The sequence below is a fragment of the Dasypus novemcinctus genome, chromosome 2 (assembly GCF_030445035.2).
Source record: "Dasypus novemcinctus isolate mDasNov1 chromosome 2, mDasNov1.1.hap2, whole genome shotgun sequence".
Lineage (NCBI taxonomy): Eukaryota > Metazoa > Chordata > Mammalia > Cingulata > Dasypodidae > Dasypus > Dasypus novemcinctus.
In genome coordinates this window covers 3976885-3993411 of record NC_080674.1, presented here as the reverse complement: position 1 = coordinate 3993411, position 16527 = coordinate 3976885, and positions in this window count along the sequence as shown.

Here is a 16527-nt window from a genome sequence, read left to right as displayed (position 1 = left end):
AGAAAGCTAAATTGATATTGATAACAAAATGTAACTTCTTAACAGGGAAACCTGTTAGAGGCCACCTCAATCTACATGTTAAAGTGGTGGTAAGGAAAGATAATCTTCCATTTGGGAATCTTAGATTTTCATAACATAATGGAGAAAGTAGTTTTTCCTGTACTGCTAAAATAGAATACCTGCTAATTAATGTCATCATAGTAAAGGCGTAGAAGTGAAAAATAAAGTGCTTAAATACTTAAGTTCATTTACTATGTTATACATTGCACTGGACATATTTAAAAAGTATAAAAAAATCAAAAGAAATAGACTTCAGTATCATTAAACTTTCCTGTGCATTCAAACTAGGCCTTCAGTACACTGCATGGTGCCTCTCCATTCAAGTTATTAACTAGTCTGGTCACTGACCCCTAAAGGTACCTACTACACCTCTTGTTGTGCTCCTGAACTGACTGGACAGTACATAGTAGTTTCAGACTCCTGCAGCAGCTAACAGTGGCTTAATATGGCAGTTGTAGAATGGACATGTCTCAAGATTGGCTCTGTTAGAAAGTACTGAAGGGTGCTATGCATCAGACCAGTGACACACTGCAGTCTTACCTTCCTAGTCTCTCTATAGGATCATTTGTGTTTCAGCAAGCTAGTTGTGTGAAGAACATACTAAATGGAGTAATGATTAATTTGAGTAGAACTTAAACCAACACAATTGGCATTATGGCCTGCCATTGAGAGGTAACATGTTTGGTACTGCAAACCTGGAACCTGGATCTATCAATTGCACCTCGAAGAGAAATTTATGCATTGATTAGTGCATTAATTTGTATTAAGTACTGTGCCTATATCTCTTCTATTCTGATCATTTACGAAGGGATTTTGCACATGTTCAAAGTCTTGGTAAACTTAATTCATTTTTTAAGTAGTTAATGAATGTGCCTGTAAGACTGAAGAATGGCTCCCTTAAGTAATTTTTTTATTTTGCTTGCCATATGCCTGTCTTGTTGTTGCCTATGCTATCTTTGTGATTTTATGTCTAGCATAGTAAATCCCTTCACACCTCTCCTAGCTGTTCTCAGCATAGCCAATACTGTGGGAACTGGGGCTGGCAATTTATACCAAATGCAGCATATCCACTACAATTTCTCCCCAGAGTTAACCAACAGCATAGAAGAACTCAAGGTAGAATGCTGTTTCTCATCAACTTTGGAAGAAAGCAGCCTCTGAGGGCACCTAGTCTTTCTCACTCTTGTCCAGTATGCCATGGCTGGCCCCTTTTTTGGACCTGCTTACCACGTTCTTCTTTATCCTTTTAATGGTACCATGTATCTTCAAAATACTAATTAAGTTTATTTCTTACAGAATCAACACCTCATTAGTCATGCAAGGATTTCAACGAGTTCCAACCAGAGTGCCAGACCTGTCTTCCCTCAATCACAATAGAATAGTCAGAAGGTTTTACACCTTGTAAGGTCAGGCCTCCTCCCCCTAACCAGCAAGATGTAGTTACAGAAAGATGACCATCACCCTTCAGCATACCCCTTAAAAATAAGGGTCTAAGCCCTCTGAGTGGGGAGTTGAGACAGGATAGTATAGTGAGTATAGTGAAAGGGGAAAGGCAGCTGACCCAGCAGACAACATGGCCAACAGACCACAAGGCCATGAGGCCCCACTTAGAAACCTCCTGATAAAAGTTGCCAGAAAGACCCTGCAAGATTCCAGCCATGAGAATCTTATTTGGAACTAGAAGGAAAGCCACAGATACATTCAAAAGGTCTCAGCACTGGCCACCCGAGAAATGACAGGTGGAGCAACCAATTAAAACAGCAAACAGCTAGGGGAGGAGGAAAGACTTTAACAAGTCCTGACATGAATAAAATGGCAAAGGTATAGAGGTGGGAAGATGGCATCAATTAGGCAGGCAAGACTTAGCTTTCTCACAAGAAACATGGAAAAAGAGCAAAAAATTGCCCAAGGGACCTGCATTGTGGGTCAGCAAACCGAGACAGTGTTTCATGGTTCCCAGGAGGAAGAGGGACAGAGAGAGGAAGAACCCAAAACAACAAACTGTGAGTTACTTAAACTCCCAACCACCAGAAAGGGCTCCCCACCTCCACCCCCACCCCAAGATATTAAACAGGGCTAAAACCCTTGGCTAATTGCCCATGACTGAGAGGGGAGCAGATGTCTTCCTCCCTGTCAGATGTTACAAGGGAAAAGGGAGAAGGAGTCAGGGATTTTATTTCAGAGAATTTGGCCAGGGGAGCCCAGTTTGAATCCTGGCTTCAGCCAGAACAAAACAAAGGAAAAAGGAGAGAGCTACACCTGTTGAAAGGTGTGTCAATGAGCACCATCTGCTGGCTGATCTGGAAATTGCATGGACAAAACCTGCACTTGGGTCTCTCTGTTCTCTAACTTCTAGAAGAAAATCTACACCCAATAGTGAGTCACTGGCATGATTTTGATAACTTAAGCTGGGCAATTTTAAAGACTTAAGACAAGCTGAGACAAATATCAAAGAAGAGCTGGGGAAAAAATTATAAAAATAGGCAAGAGAGAGAAATTGGCCATCAGAGTAAATTAATCAACATATTCCAATGCCTAGACATTATCAAAACATTACAAGCCATACAAGGAAATAGGAAGAGATTGCCCAGTGAAAAGAACTAATCAAATGTCCTGAAGAGATACAGGATTTAAAGCAATTAGTCAGTGATAATCACACAACTTTCCTAAATCATTTCAAATAATTTAAAGAAAATATGACTAAAGAAATAAAGGATATTAAGAATACAGTGAGCATAAAGAACTACTTGAAAGTCTCCAAAGAAAAGTAACAGATCTTATGGGAATGAAAGACATTATGGATAAGATTAAAAATATGTTAGAGGCTCATAAAAGCAGATTTAAATTCCTCAAAGACAGAAATAGAGATTCCAAAGACAAAACATCTGAAGTGGAAAAGACAGGAGGACAGATAGAGAAGAGAATGGAAAAAGTGGAATAGGGTCTCAAGGAATTGAATGACAATATGAAACACAAAAACATGCATTATCAGTGTCCCAGAAAGAGAAGAAAATGGAAAAGGACAGAAAGAATATTTGAGGACATAATGCCTGTAAACTCCCCAACTCTGATGAAAGACATAAATATCAATATCCAAGATGGACAACACACCCCAAACAGAATAAATCCAAATAGACCTAACCCGAGACACCTACTATTCATAATGTCAAATGTCAGAGATAAAGAAAATATTCTGAAAGCAGCAAGAAAAAGTAAAGCATCATATACAAGGGAACTTCAATAAGATTAAATGCTGATGCCCCATCAGAAACCATGAAGGAGAGAATAAAGTGGTAGGATGTTTTTAAGGTATTGAAAGAGAAAAACTGCCAGCCAAGAATTCTGTATCTGGAAAAGCTGTCCTTCAAAAATGAAGGGGAGGAAAACCAGCAAGATGGTAATGGAGTAAGGAGCTACTAGAGTCAGCTCCTGCTTCAGGGCAGTTAGCAAACACCCAGAGCTCCCTGGATCTGGCTGAAGCACCTCTTTGGGGGCTCCAGGAGACCAGAAGAGCATCCTGCAATGATCTTGAAGGAGTAGAAGGAGAAGAATGCCTATCTGCAGAGAAGACTCATAAGTAGAGGCTCCAAACTGTGGAGGCTGGTGCCCATCCTCCACCGGAGGCACAAGCCACCTCAGAAGCTGTCCAGTGGCTAAAACTGAAAGCTCCACATCCCCAAAACAGGGGAGGAAGCGATGCTTGGGCACCAATTTCAGCTACTGATGAGTAAATTCAGTTGGCTATAGTATATTCCTGAGAACAGCTAACATTTGAGCCTGTCCAAGTAGAAAGAGTCTGGGAGCAATCATCTTAAGTCTGTGCCTGGCATGAGGAGAAGTAGGGTGGACAGAGAATCCCAGTGCTGGGGGAGGACCAACTTCTTCCCATCCAGATCATATTGCAGGTCTAGCCTAAGCCTCTGTGCCACCTCAAGCAGGGAGGAAGCTGCGGGGACCTGTGCCAGCCTCTCTTGGAAATTACCAGCCAAGCCAAGGAGGCCAGTGATTATCTTAGTGTGGCAGCATGAGCCGCCCCAGGAGCTATTCTGTGGCTGGAATTGGAAACTCCATTTCCCAGAAATGAGGGAGGAAGAGATGGTTGGCTGCCAATTTCAGTTGTTGATTGGTAGACTTGGCTGGCTAAGATATAACCCTGGGAACAACTGGGTTGTGAACCATCCCAAGTCAGAAAGAGGCCAGTAGCCACCATCCCGACTCTGCCCCCAGCCTGAGGGAAAGCCAGGTTGACTGAGATTCTCAGTGTTGGCAAGAATCAGTTTCTTTCACACAGATCAGCCTACAGCTGCCTAGGCTTCAGCCCTGCCTCTAGCAGGGATGAGGCTGGTAGGCCCTGCACCAGCCTATCCAGGTAACTGCAGGTAACTTTGGCTGGAATGGACTGAAAATCAGAAGTGTACTAAGGCAACTGCAGTCATCTTGGAACTGCACTGCATAGATTGCTGCCCACACCTACAACTTCATCCCTGCCCCAGGCAGGGGAGAAAGGGATGTGAAGCTTCATCAGTCTCTCTGGGCAACTTCAGTCTAGGCCTGCACATGGATTATTCCACATAGCCGTGACTTTGTCACTACCCCTGGCAAAGGAGAAAGTTGGAAGAAGCTTCATTGGTCCCTGGTGCAATGAAGGCAGCTTGAGCCTCCACTGCTTAGAGCACCAACTACATGCTTGGCTCTTACTGCACAAACAGCAAGGGAGAAAGGATAAGAAGCCCTAAAGTAAAGAGGAAAACTGCACCCAGAATAAATACTATGGTAAACCAGAAGCCAACACACCAACAAAAAATTGCAATCCACACCAAGAAGCAGGAAGCTATGGCCCAGTTAAAGGAACAAGATAAGCCTCCAGATGACATAAAGGAGTTGAGACAACTAATTATAGATGTTCAAACAAATCTCCTTAATAAATGCAATGAGATGGTTAAAGAGATTAAGGATATTAAGAAGACATTGCTTGAGCACAAAGAAGAATTTGAAAGCATACCTAGAAAAATAGCAGATCTTATGGAAATGAAAGGTGCAATCAATGAAATTTAAAAAACATTGGAATCATATAATAGCAGATTTGAGAAGGCAGAAGAAAGGATTGCTGAGCTTGAAGAAATGGCCTCTGAAAGTCAACATACAAAAGAACAGATAAAGAAAAGGATGAAAAAATTTGAACAATGTCTCAGGGAACTAGATGACAACAAAAGTGTGCAAACATACATGTCATGGGTATCCCAGGAGGGGAAGAGAAGGGAAAGGGGGTAGAAGGAATATTTGAAGAAATAATGGTAGAAAATTTCCCAACCCTATTGAAGGACCTAGATAGCCATGTCCAAGAAACACAAGGTACTCCCATCCAAAAAAAAATCCAAATAGACCAACTCCAAAACACATTCTCATCAGAATGTCAAAGGCCAAAGACAAAGAGAGAATTCTGAGAGCAGCAAGAGAAAGCAATGCATAACATATAAGGGATATCCAATAAGATTAAGTGCTGATTTCTCACCAGAAACTGTGGAAGCAAGAAGAGAGTGTTCTGATATATCTAAGATACTACAAGAGAAAAACTTCCCTCCAAGACTCTTAGATCCAGCAAGACTGTCTTTCAAAAATGAGGGCAAGATTAGAATATTCACAGATAAACAGAAACTGAGAGAATTTCTAAGCAAGAGACCAGATTTTCAGGAAATACTAAAGGGTGTGCTAGAGCCTAAAAAGAAAAGACAGGAGAGAGGAGCCTGGAAGAGAGTTTAGAAATGAAGATTATATCAATAAAAGTAACTAACAATGTCAAAACAGTGGTGAAAATAAAATATGACAGATAAAACTCAAATAGGAATAAACTTAACCAATGATATAAAGCACTTGTATTCATAAAATTGCAAATCAATGTTAAAACAAATTAAAAAAAGCCCTAAGTAACTGGAAGAACATTCCATGTTCATGGATTGGAAGACTAGATACCATTAAGATGTCAATTCTACTCAAATTGATATACAGATTCAATGAAATCCTGATAAAAAATCCACCAGCACTAAAGAAAAAATTGAAAACATGATCATTAAATTTATTTGGAAGGGTAAGGAGTCCTGAACAGCCAAAAACATCAAAAAAAAGAAAAAGAAAAGTGAACCCTCATCCCCAGACTTTAAATCATATTACCTAGCTATAGTGGTAAAAACAGCATGGTACTGGCACAAAGACAGACATGTAGACCAATGGAACCAAATTTATGGTTCAGAAACAGACCCTCACATGCATTGTCAAGTGATTTTTGACTAGCTTGTCAAACCCACACAGCTCTGGCAGAACAGTTCATTCAACAAATGGTGCTGAAAGAACTGGATATCCATAGCTGAAAGAGGAAAAGAGGACCCCTACTTCACATCTTATCCAAAAATTAACTCAAAGTGGATTAAAAAACTAAAATAAAAGCAAGAACCATAAATCTCCTATAGGAATTGAAGGAAAATATCATCAAGACCTGGTGGTAGATGGTGGATTCTTAAAGGAGATAAGAGAAAGACTAAGTGGACTACTGATGTTTAATGTATGTAGAAGTTTTAATTAGCTTTACTGTAGAGGTATGGAAATGTATAGAGTGGATGGTAACATACAGTGAGTAACAACTAGTTTATAAATGGGGATGTGACTGAAAATGGTAGTCTAGTTATGTAAATGCCAATTGACAGAATACTAGGGTATAATCTAGGAAGTGGATAGCACAGTAAACCAAGAGGTGGATGAGAATTGTGGTTGATGGCACAGATGCAAGAGTGTCCTTTGTTAGCTAGAACAAATGTATATCACTATGGCAGAGTGTTGGGAATGTGGAGAAGCATGGGAAAAATACAGCTGGAGTGATCCATGGATTGTGGTTAATAGTAATAATATAATATTCTTGCATCTATGCAAAAGATGTACTGTGTTGATACTGAGGCAGTATGAAAAATGTGATCCAAATGTACACTATGGACAGGGTAACAATCAGATGATATTATTTTATCTGTAGCAAATGACACACCACGTTGTGGTATGTTGATGGAGGGTTGCTGTTTGGGAATTCTGCACATGTGGATGATTGTTTTATAAGTTTACAACTTCTGTCATAAAAAACATATTTAAAAAAAAATAATAAGGTAGGTTGGGGGAAAAACACACCAAAGGTATGATAAGGACTATGATAAGTAGTAAGATTTTGACAATATTCTTTCATAATTTGTAACAAATGTCTCATGACAATGCAACGTGTTGGTGGAAGGTTGATGTATGGGATCCCTGTATGATGTTATGCATGTTTACTTCGTAAGTTCACAACTTTTCTGTACACTTATTTGTTTATGTATGTTCATATATTAATGATGTAAAGATAATAGGATTGGTTAGGGGAAAATATTTTGTTTAGTGGTAATATTTTGACAAAGCTCTGTAATTATTAGTTAAAAAGGTTGAAAAATAATGCAAGTTATTGGTGGTAGCAGGAGATGTTATGTATGTTTGTTTGATGTTATATATGTTTGTTTTCTAAGTTCGCAACTATTATATACTTATTGTTTATGTATGTTTATGTATGAGTGATATATTTCAATAAATTTTTTAAAAACCATTGGGTAAAAAAAAATGAAGGGGAGTTCAAAATCTTCACAGACAAACTAAAACTGACAGAATATGTTACCAAAAGACTAGAATGGCAAGTGATTATAAAGGAGTGCAGCAGCCTGAAAGGAAAAAACAAGGGCAAGTGACTTGGGAAAAACTGTAGAAATGAAGATTATTAGAAAGAGTAAATTAAAGGGCAAAAAGATAGACGATAGTATGATACAACAACAGAAAGCCAGAGGTCAAAATGGATGAAGTAATGCATTTATAGTAATAACATTGATTCTTAATAGCTTGAACTACCCAATAAAAAGACAGAGACTGATAGAATGGATGAAAAAAATGAGTCATCTATATGTTGTCTACAAGAGACTCATCTCAGGCATAAGGACACAACCAGGTTAAAAGTGAAAGGTTGGAATAAGATATTCCACACAAAAGTAACCAAAAAAGAGCTGGAGTAGTGATACTAATGTTGGACAAAATAGATTTTAAATGCAAAATTGTTCTAAGGGAGGAAGAAAGTCATTATATATTAATAAAAAGGACAACTCAGCAAAAAGACATAACTGTTTTTGTATTTCACATTGAGATAAATGAACATGAGGATGCAACATATCAAAACGTATGGGACACTGCAAAGGCAGTGCTGAGAAAGAAATTTATAGTCCTCAAAACTTACATTAAAAATGAAGAAAGCTAAAATTGAAGATCTAACTGCACACCTGGAGGAACTAGAAGGAACAGCAAACTAATCACAAACCAAGCCAAATGAAAGAAATAGTAAAGATCAGAGCAGAAATAAATGAAATTGAGAACAACAACAACAACAATAGTAAAAGAATCAACAACAAAAAAAAGTTTGTTCTCTTTTTTTTAAAGGTTTATTTTTTATTTATTTCTCTCCCCTTCCCCTGCCCCCCCCCCCCCAATTGTCTGCTCTCTGTGTCCATTCTCTGTGTGTTCTTCTGTGACCACTTCTATCCTTACCAGTGGTGCCGGGAATCCGTGTTTCTTTTTGTTGTTGTTGCGTATTCCTGTGTCAGCTCCCCGTGTGTGCGTTGCCATTCCTGGGCAGGCTGCACTTTCTTTTGCACTGGGTGGCTCTCCTTATGGGGCACACTCCTTGCACGTAGGTCTCTCCTATGCAGGGGACACCCCTGCATGGCATGGCACTCCTTGCACACATCAGCACTGTGCATGGGCCAGCTCCACATGGGTCAAGGAGGCCTGGGGTTTGAACCGCGGACCTCCCATGTGGTAGGCGGACGCCCTATCCATTGGGCCAAGTCTGCTTCCCAAAAGTCTGTTCTTTGAGAAGATGAACAAACTTGCCAAACCCTTAGCTAGACTGGTGAAGAAAAAAAGTGAGAAGATGCAAATAAATGAAATCAGAAATGAGATGAGAGACATTACCACTGACCCCACACAAATAAGAGATCTCTAAGAAGATATGTGAACAACTGTATGCCAAAAAACTAGACAATGTAGATGAGCTGGACAAATTCCTAGAAACATATGAACCATCTACACTGACCATAGAAGAAATAGAAAACCTCAACAAATCAATAAAAAGTGAGGAGATTGAAACAGTCTTTAAAACCTCCCAAAGATGAAAAGCCCAGGACCAGAAGGCTTCACAGTTGAATTCTAAAAATCATTTTAAGATGACCTAATACAGATCTTGATCAAGCACTTCCAAAAAATTGGATGGGAAAGAATGTTACCAAACTCATTTTATGAAGCCAACATCACCCTAATATGAAAACCAGTTAAAGATGTTAAGAAAAAAAAATTTACAGACCAATATCTGTAATGAATATAGAGGCAAAAGTCCTCAACAAAATACTTGCAAACCAAATCCAAAAGCACATTAAAAGAATTATAAGGTCCTCAAGAATCAAATATTAGCTAGAGAGGAGACTCTGCTGGCAGAGTCACAAGGAAAGGCCAAATGGATGTTTTAGAACCAAAATACTACTTTCCCCTCTTCTTCCTATTGCATATTTTAGGCGGAAGGAATATCTGGCAGTAGCTTGCTGACTTTCAAGCCACAGAGCACCAGGGTGAAGCAGTGTGAGCTTGTCTTTCCTTTTCCCTCATAAACCTTCACCTTTTCTCTTTTACTTAACCCTTTAGATTCCCTCACATATTCCTATTAATATTATAAATTCCTTGAGGATAACAACTGTGTCTTACTCATCTTTTTTTTGTATCCCCTTCCCTTAGCTGACAACATGAAAGTCATTTAAATTGCCCTTTGGGAAGCAGATGTGGTTCAACTGATAGAGTGTCTGCCTACCATTCGGAGGGTCCAGAGTTTGAACCCAGGGCCTCCTGACCCATGTGGTGAAACTGGCCCATGTACAGAGCTGCAGCATGCAAGGAGTGCTGTGCCATGCAGGGGTGCCCCTGTGTGGGGGTGTCCCACGCACAAGGAGTGTGCCCCACAAGGAGAGCCACTCTGCGTGAAAAAAGAGCAGCCCGCCCAGGATTGGCGCTGCATACATGTAGAGCTGATGCAGCAAGATGATGCAACAAAAAGAGATGTTGTTTCCTGGTGCCACCGAGGGTGCAAGCGGACAAGAAGAGAGCACGGACTGGACACAGAGAGCAGACAACAGAGGGGAAGGGGGAGAGAAATAAATAAATCTTTTAAAAATTAAAAATAAATAAAAATGCTTGCTAACTCACAACCTTCTTCTCCCTTTCTGTCTCCTATAAACCTACCTTCCAGACTCTAGCTCTGTGAGTCTGCTCAATTTGCTTAATTCATATCAGTGAGGTCATACAATATTCGTCCTTCAGTGCCCGGCTTGCTTCACTCAACATAAGGTCTTCAAGATTCATCCATATTCTTCCATGGTTTAATACTGCATTCCTTCTTACAGCTGAGTAGTATTCCATTGTATGTCTAAACCACATCTTGTTTGTCATTCATCTGTTGATGGGCATTTGGGTTGATTCCAACTTTTGGCAATGGTGAATAATGCCACTATGAACATTGGTGTACATATATCGGTTTGTATTCTTGTTTTGAGGTCTTCTGGGTATGTACCCAGCAGTGGAATTGCTGGGTCATATGACAAATCTATAGCTAGTTTTCTGAGGAACTGCCAAACTGTCCTCCACAATGGCTGGATCCTTCTACACTCCCACCATCCATGGATGAGGCTCCCATTCCTCCACATCCTCTCCAACATTTGTAGTCATCTGTTTTTTAATAACTTCCAGTTTAATGGGGTAAAATGGCATCTCATTGTAGTTTTGATTTGCATTTCCCTGATAGCTCATGATGTTGAGCATCTTTTCCTGTGTCTTTTAGCCATTTGTACTTCTTCTTTGGAGAAGTGTCTGTTCAAATCACTTGTGCTTTTTTTTCCTTAAAATCCTACAACCCTTGTTTATTATAAAGGTGAACCATGCTTCTTGCAGTGGGCTTATTGGTAGGATTTCTGGTAGTGAGCATGGGCACCAGGGCCTCCGAATTTCTTGGATTCACTGCAACAGGGGTCAAACACCATCAGGGTCCAGTCATACTGGATGAGGATGTCTTTGATCTCCTTCTTGGAAACCTCATCCACGTATTTCTGGTAAAAGGCCAACAGGGCTTTGGAGATGGTCTGGTGGATTGTGTAAATCTGAGCCACATGACCACCACTCTTCACATGGACATGGATGTCCATACTAGCAAACCTCTCTTGCCCGGAAGCAGAACAGGTTACAGCAGTTTGTACTGCAACCTGTGCTGCTCAATCATCTCCAGGGGCCACCCATTCACCTTGATCAGGCTGTTGCCCCGTGTGCAGTGTGTGATGGTTTTAGCCATCTTCTTGCATCTGAAGACCAGCAGGGACTGCAATGGGCCATTGGATTGCATGGTGGTGGTTTAGGCAGGTGCTTCTCACCATGGAGCACCATCACTGGAAAAAGTTATTTGCCCTTTTTTTTAAATGGGTTATTTGTCTTTTTATTTTTGAGATATAAGATTTCTTTATATATGCCAGATATTAGGCTCCTATCAGATATATGGTTACCATATATGTACTCCCATTGGGTAAGCTGCCTTTTCACTTTTGTGACAAATTCCTTTGAGGTGAAAAAGGTTTTAATTTTCAGGAGATGCCTAAGAGTTACCTCCTAAGAGCCTCCATGTCACTCAAATGTGGCCACTCTCTAAGGCAAACTCAACATGTAAATGTGACCACTCTCTAAGCCTTCCCCCTAGCATGGGACATGACTCCTGGGGATTAGCCTCCCTGATCCTGAGGGATTAGTACCAAGCAGTAACTGGTGATGCAACTAGAAAAATAACTTGAATAAAAGGGGGAAATAGTAAAGACAAATGAGTTTATATGGCTAAAGGACTTCAAAATGAGTCAGGAGGTCATCAGAGGGGTCATGCTTATGCAAATCTCAGCAGGATCTCATAGGCAGCCAAAGTAGATAATACCCCAGGAAGTGGTGGTTCTGAGGCTACATAGACACCCAGGTCCTATGGTCATGGCAGATGGCTCTGGAGTTCAGTGCCTTGCCAGTGAGCCCAACTTTAGAATTTGGGCTCCTGAGTGTGACAGAGTTGGACTCAGATGTGACTTCTCAACACGTGCATGCCTCTTCTGTCCATTTTATTGAACCTGTGGTTGGTGCTGGAGTTTGTGTAAGCCCAGGAGACTTGAATTTCTGGGCTGTCCATGTGCCAGCTGGGCCCTGAGCCTCAGTGGAATTGCAACACTTACTCTCCAGTTCATTGGACTCACCCTGGTCAACTGAGAGGGAGGTGAGGATGGTCAGCCACCACACCAAGGTACCAAGAGGGTCTACAAGTGCAAGCAGAAGAGTCCCATCCATCAGCCATGTGGGATAGAAGTCCCCTTGTAGCAGTTAGATATGGTTATGAATTCCAAAAACAGATATTAGATTATGCATGTAATCTGATCTGTACCTGGGCATGACTGAGTTATGATTAGGGTGTTGAGTCTCCACCCTTTGGTGGGTGGGGACTCACAGATAAAAGGCATGGCAAAGGACAGAGTTGAGGGTTTTCTGTTGTTGGAGTTTTGATGTTGAAGACTTAAGCTGGAGCCCAGGGAAGTAAGCTCACAGAGGAAAGAGAAGCCAGCCCCAGGAAGAAAGGAAATTTGAACCCATAGAAAAGCAAGCCTCAGGAACGTAGGAACCCAGGAAGCCTGAACCCTCACAGACATCAGCATCCATCTTGCTCCAAATAGACTTTGATGAGGGAAGTAACTAATGCTTTATGGCCTAGTATCTGTAAGCTCCTACCCCAAATAAATACCCTTTATAAAAACTGGCCAATTTCTGGTATTTTGCATCAGCACCCCTTTGGTTGACTAATACAGAATTTGGTACCGAGGAGTGCGGAAGTGCTTTCGCAATTACCAAAATGCTGGAACGGTTTTATAAATGGGCAAGGGGTATTTTTTTTGGAGGAGTTGTGAGATGCTTGAGAGAAAAGGCCTTGAACACTTTGAAGAGACTGTTGATAGCAATATGGATGCTAAAGAGAATTTTTATGATGCCTTAAAAGTAAATGAAACTGGAGAAAAGGCAATCCATGTTTTAAAGTTGCAGAGAACTTAGCAAGATTAACCCCTGGTGTTTTATGGAAGGCAGAATTTGAAAATGGCAAGCCTGGGCATTTAGCTGAAGAAATTTCCAAAGTAAATCCTGAGAATATGTCTTGGCTTCTGCATGCAGCTTATAGCAAAATGCTAGATGAGCAAGATAAGCTGAGAATTGAATTGTTGGGCAAAAAGAAAACAGTAACTGATTCTGAAAATTCCAAGCCTCTGGAAATCAGGCTCCCAGATGAAAGTGCCCCATTGGAGGACTTAACTAAACTTGAAACTTGTAAATCAGGAGGGAAGATGCAATTATGTTGGAAAGACTTGTGGAAAGTCTTACTGTCTGATGGCTTAGACCTCTGCTTCCTGCATGCTAAACCAACAGATTTTTTGAGAGTGCTGTATGAACAAAACCACTGTCACTCTGGAACAAAAAGGACATGGAAAGGAGAGATTGAAGAAGAAACAGCTTTAAGAGGAAAACCAGGGAAGGTGAGATCTGTAATTCAGACATCACCTTGTGCCAAGAGAGGAAACCCACCCATGTGAATAGAGAGGGTGAGTTTGCCAGGGCAGTTGAAGAGGGTAGATGCTCCTGCCTGATGTTCTGGGAGAGTTTTGCTTCCCCAGGGCATAGAGAAGGTGGAACACATTCCCCAAGGATTACAGTGGTTTAGGTCAGCACCCCCACTTCTGAGAGGGGTGGACCTGTCCCCCAATCGTTAGGGAAAGCCAGGTGGTCAACTCGTTGCTCTGAGAGGGTTGAGCCTGTATGCAAAAGGTTACAGGGAATGTTGCCTTCACATCACTGTAATGGGGAGGTTAAGACTCTAACCCAAAGATTGGGTAAGGTGTGGCAATTACCCCAACATTCTTGGAGGGTGAGGTCTGGAGCTTAGTCAATACCCAGATGCCTGGGGAGGGTGCAACCAAGAAAATGGCCATTGAGCAAGTCAGTGGAAAGGGTGGGGCCCCATATGACCCCAAGGAGAAGAAACCATCATCTTAAGAATGACTCTTGGGCTGAAATTGAATGGAAGATGCCCGGCAGGTTTACTGAACTGGAGAGGACCCGTGACTCATGTTTCCCTCCCAGTTTCTCCTATTGTAATGAAAATGTTTATCCTTTGTCCATTTGTGTATTGGAAGCAGATAAATTGTTTTGTAAGTTTCAGGGGTCTGTAGTAGACAGGACTTTGTCCCAAGACAAACTGTATTTCTTTAAATTGATTGTGATACGATTTAGTACTTGCATTGTTACAGATTTAAGGTTTTTTCAAATATTGTAATGTCTTTTTGGAATTCAGAGGGTGGAGTGTAGCAGTTTGATATGGTTATGAATTCCAAAAATAGATATTGGATTGTGTTTATAATCTTGTCTGTACCTGAGCATGATTAAGTTATGATTAGGGTCTAATCGAAGTCTCTTAACTGAAGTGATCTAATCAAAAGATCCACCTACAATATGTCCACACAAGAATGGATTGACTTTAAGAATAGAATTTTCTGGGGTCCATTCAGCTTCAGATCATCACAGGGTCTTCCTTAGCAAGACCCAATGCAGGTGGCCATTTCATTTTACCTTATATACAGGTGCATGTGCATGCATATATGTGTATGTATGTGCATGTATATATGGACATGTGTGTATGTATGTATATACCTGTGCTATATATATGACACAACTCTCCCACCACCACACAAACATGTATGCAAATATACATTCATGCCCAGACACATACACTCCATAGCCTGTCTGCTCTCATTCAAAAGCATATATTAATTTGCATTGTGGGTGCATGTCTTTTAATGGCCCTCTGGGGGTCCTTGCACCATGCAGATATGAGGTGCAAATGTCACAGAGAATAACAAACCTGAACTAGTCCAATCAAGTAACTAACCCCCAGCTTCCTTTTCCATGGCCATCTGTCCATGAATAATACAGCACCACCAGTGCAAGCACCAATCCCTGGGGTTCTTCAACCCAATATTCTGTGATTCTGCAGAGACCAAGCTAGAGAATGGGAGCTCCAGGTACGGGATGCACACCTAGCTCTACTTTGAATTAAAAGACAGACTGCCCCTCACCCCCTGTGTGCCTTCACGTCTTCATCCAAAAGCTCATTGATGCCTTCCATGGAATTCATTCATTCCTTTATGTATTCAGGAAGCTCTAGTACTCCAACTATGTGCCAGTTACTGTACAAAAAGTCAAGAAGGCAGAGATGAATGAGAGGCAGCCTTGGATGGGGCTGGGGCGGCTCAGTCCTCTATTTTCCTTCCATCTCTTAAATTCAGTAATTCTTAACTGGCTGTAAATATGGGTATGCCATCTTTCTAATAGTCCTACCAAAGCATGGCCATAGGCATCTTCGAATAACATTTTGCTACTTCAGGGGCTACAGGCATTTCTTCCTATGCCAGCAGTAACACACCACCCACCACACACCCCACATCATGTGCAGGTACCTCATCCAGGGGGCTGCAGGACAGTGAGCTGGCGGTGCTCCATGTGCTTCCTGCACACCAGGATTCCTCTCTCCAGCCCTCGTTCTACTCTGTGGCCTGGGAACAGGCCCTGGCTGACTGCTTCACCAGGCTCCCTTCAGGCTGGCTTCCCGCTGGGTGGCACAAACAGGAGACTGGAGGGAAGGAGAAGAGCGAGATCAGGGTGTTTCTACTCCACTTCCTATTTCAGACCTTATTTTGGGCAGCACCTGGGGTCTCTTCTCCACAACACTCTCTCCCCTTGCCCCTACAAGTCTGGAGAGTAACTGTCACCTTTCTTGGTTGTTTCCCTTAAACAAGCCCACACCTTGGAGACTGCACCTTTTTCGAAGTCTCTTGAGCCATCTGAGTTAAATTTTAGTTTGGGCAGAGATACTGACTGATACAGCCTCAAGTCTCATTCTCCGTCTTGCCGCACCAAGGTCATTGCTAGCACGCAACGTCATTTACTACTTTACATCTGATATTACCATGAAATAGTAATTTAAAGAGCTAAACAACAGACTGATCCTTCCTTAAAAATGGAGGCATTTGAAAGGCGAGTGTGTCTTCATGATTTACAATGTGCTCACAAAGTCTTTAAAGTAAGTGACTGGTGAAGACAAACGATTTGTCACTGTCACATGAGCCATTGGAAACAAGCCCACCTCACATCAGAGAATTCAGCTGTAGAGAGCAGTGTCAGGCAAAAAGGCACTGGGAGGACAGCTGGAGAGGTGGTTCCCCCAGGGTTGTGAAACTGCATTCTCTCTCTGATGAAAGCTGC